A 3,881-nucleotide genomic window follows, 5' to 3' on the forward strand; every position below is an offset into this window, starting at 1 on the left:
GTGCCATTCCGGCTTACACAGGTTTTACTGTATAACTATTTCACATTAACTTTTCTATTAAAGCTTACAAAAGATAATACAATCGAAGAGTCAGGACTTTGTTAAATTGCGTTATTAAAAGAAAACAAAAAGAAAACTAAAAAAAACAAGAGTTAGACAGTGAGAATGATACGCATTTGGCGTTTCGCACTACCACTAACATTAGCGCCCCTTAGCCGCTCGAAAGGGCACAGAGAGGCGACAAAAGGAAGAAAACAGTAGAAAAGATAAATCTTTTGTATCGAAACGCACTATCGTGACCGGTTCCCCTTGAATCAGAATAAAAAGGTCACGGTCTCTCCCTCAGACGAGAAACAATGGATCGATCTACCGTCCCCTTTTGTAACAACGGCAGTAATTTGTTTCTCTAATGAGTTCTCATTAACTTCTTCCGGTTCGTCTAATTCTACAATATTTCTGCTACTTCTCGTTTTCTGAGACACGTATACTTATGGGGATCGGCAAATTTCGGAAGGAACAAAAAAATAATACATGCGAAATTTTCACTGCAACGATTAATAATGTTAATAGTCAACGAGAGAAAACTAACTAGACGATTAATCACGAAATAAAGCTATAGAATACGCAAAAAAAAGGGACCAAGATAAGAAGAGGAAAAACAAAAATAACCCTTGTAACTATTGCATCGTGATTGCGAGTCCGCAGTCACGTAAAAAAGCTTTGAATCAGAACCGGTTTGTTATAGTCCACTCCCAGATAATAATCTATCATTCAAGGTTACGAGTAAACGTTTGAAATAAGCAGAGGCTTCAGCCAAGACAACAAGAAAACTATCATATCCCGATACCTCGAATAACATTTTAAAGGTGCCAGTGGCGCAATAGTAGAGAGAGAAAGAGAGAGACTTCACAAGGTTGCAGTATCCAATCACGTACCTGTTTTTTCCTCCTTCAAAACTGGTTTTTGGTGAAAACTTATTTACATAACAGCGGAAACGTATTCACTCAACAAATGAATTCGGAATCATCACTTTCAATTAGTAGAAATCGAATTTATTCGTGGGATGTGTTATTAAATCTAATGGATTGAGTGGTAAACATCGGGACAAATAATATAAATGTTTCGGAGAAATTAAACAATTACAGGAGATCTTCTCATTTCCTCATCCCAAAAACTGTCAAAATACTATAAAGAAAGAATTCTACACAAGAATAAAGACCGGAAATCTGGACTATTATGATAAAATTTGTCAAATTAGAAAGGCAATTTGATGCTAGTTAATTATAATCAATGATAATTGCAAAAAATAAGCAATTTTTGTTCCTAACATTCTTAAAGTTGTTTTTTCCCCTCTCTGAACAGCGCTCAGAATAGCACAAAACTTTTCAATGTCTTTATTGCAAAAGTTATATAATTAATGATATAAAAAGAGGAAAAAAGGGAGGGGGAGTGGAGAATAAAAAATATAATTTTCCTTTTACTCATAACAGAAATCTTTATTGAGAAAGTATACACCGGAACTGGTTACGTCATGTCCAGAAAGATACGTGGTGCAGCCAATAGCAAGTGACAACCTCCAAGTCATCTTGTAAGAAAACATGTTACTTACACACCACGCAATTCACCAGTCGAACAAGGTTGAAATTTCTAGTCTCCCCTCTTTGCCTCCCAGAACAAGTCGTGACCCTCAAGGGGAAATGAATGTATGTCTGTGGATTTCAAGGTCATAGTTGGGATGTTCCAAAGAGAAGAGGGTGGAAAAGACGAAGGCTAGATCGTGTATCACGCACATTTATCACCTCTCACATTATTGTAAACTTATATTTTCTCATTTACTGCAATGTACGCCGTGAATATAAACACATTTATTATATTCCCCTTTTCTTTTTCAGAGAAAAAGATTTTGTTCATAACTTATAACTTTAGACCGGAAAAGATAGTAATCAAGTAGAGGAAGCAGAAGTCCTTTGTTTCCCAAAACTCGTTTATCAAACTCGAAGAACGCGGTAGGAGAAAAAGAAGACCTCTTAACCCAGTTTAAACTGACATCATGGCCCAGTTTGAAATTAGTTAAGAGAGATATCCCACATCCACCCTCACCAAGGTCTTGGGGCACCATCACAACTGTGCTCTTCGTTAGCGCAGGACAGATACGTTTCCTTTTGTGGGGAATACGTGACCTTTAAAGTAATTATTTTGTCACAGGAGATTCCGACCAATAAAGATCCAAAGCTGGGAAAAAGGCTCCCCAGATGATCATTTTTCTTTTCTCCAGAAAAACGATCCACTCCTGCAGAGTGTCAGTTATCATTTTTCTTTTTTTTCAACAGTAAAAAAATTTTATGACCACGTGGAACAATCATAAATAAAAAAAACTACAGCTAAATTTAGAAACAATATCACAAACAAAGAGAAAAATTTTCTTTCATATCAAAATTCCACAAGATCATTATTCTGACTGGGAATAATACTCAAGATTTAAAGCATGTGGAACAAACTTCACTTTAATTATAGTTTTTAATCTTTTGAAGAAAACTATCCACTCCAAAGAAAAAAGGGCCCCATAAGTCGTGAGTGGGGAAATTTAAGGACAGTTGAACAGTTCTTCTTGTCAAAGAAGCAGAAACAAAGAAGATAGAAACTGTTTTTTTCCACCATGTTAATTTTTCTGAAATGAATCAAATCTACATCATCTGATTGTTAATTATTATTAGAGATATTAAAACAAATTTCAGAATTAAAATAGGATAACTATCCTAAGAATGAATTCCGCGATTCCAGAAAAAAATCTCTTAGCAATTAACTAATTATGTCAACAGCCAAGGAAAATTTAGACCAAGACGAAACTGAAATTTGTTACATTTTTCTTTATTCCAATTTAATATTAATACTTTAAAATAATTTTAATTTAAAAAAACGGCCGATAATGTATATTACAATTGAAGAGATATTAATTAAAGAGGAAATCAATCCCTGGACATTTCATATTTATCACCCTCCACCAATCAAAACGGATACTGTAATTATGCCTAAGGGTGATAATCGTTGTGAAGGATCGTTTTTAAATTGTCAGCAGAGAAGAATGAAACCTAAAGAATTATTCTATTCTTTTATCTTCGCCATCCTTTATATAAAAAGCAAAGGAGGAAATAGTGTCAAATATGAGAGAGTAAAAGTGAATTTTAACATTTTTGTCGTTGTTATTAAATATATAAATAACTTCAAAAAATAAGAAAAACAACACGTTTCTATCTATAAAAGTCTTTAAGTTAATTACCCATTGATTATCTGCATGCAATATCTAAAAAAAAAAAACAAGCTATTTTTACGATTTCGACACAGGACTTCCGTTTGGTGTAACAAATTCTTCGCACGCAAATATAAAATATGATTTTATGAAATCGAAAGTAATAAATATCATATAATTAATAATTATACAAATGAATAATTATCAATATCATGAAATTCATATTTCTCAAGTTATGTGTGCCGCCATCTATGAAATATGGAACCAACTATGCTATGAAGAAGAGGAAAGTGGAGATGGCACACAAACTCATTCAGCATTCCAAGAAGGGTGTTCATTTGGGGATGAAGGGAGGCGACTATTGGGGGCACTCATCCGGTTATAACGTCTCATTAAGTCCCCTAACCCCCTCCCGTCGTCAGAGGTCCCTCTAGGAGCCACACAGGCGTTTCTTTGTGCCATCCGACAGATCAAATGACACGCAGTTGTTGAAGTCTCGATTTCAATCATCAAGTGTTTCCAGAATTCAATGTGTGCGAAAATCAAATTTTCTTCCTCCGTTCCTTAGGACAGAAAGAAGAAGGAGGGGGGAACGTGTGTAAAAAGAAAATATAAGAAAACAAAAAAACCTTGC

The 3,881-nt window shown here is 34.7% G+C and overlaps 1 long non-coding RNA gene across 1 annotated transcript; it reads left to right on the plus strand.

Annotated features, from left to right (window-relative positions):
• Positions 1 to 1,622: 1,622 nt before the first annotated feature.
• Positions 1,623 to 2,426, plus strand: LOC136989580 (uncharacterized). The gene is made up of 2 exons (XR_010882930.1): positions 1,623 to 1,812; positions 1,893 to 2,426. It is a non-coding gene; the product is annotated as an uncharacterized lncRNA (long non-coding RNA).
• Positions 2,427 to 3,881: the final 1,455 nt, after the last annotated feature.

Source organism: Centruroides vittatus, unplaced genomic scaffold (genome assembly GCF_030686945.1).
Source record: "Centruroides vittatus isolate TY-2023 unplaced genomic scaffold, ASM3068694v2 scaffold_712, whole genome shotgun sequence".
NCBI classification, from domain to species: domain Eukaryota; kingdom Metazoa; phylum Arthropoda; class Arachnida; order Scorpiones; family Buthidae; genus Centruroides; species Centruroides vittatus.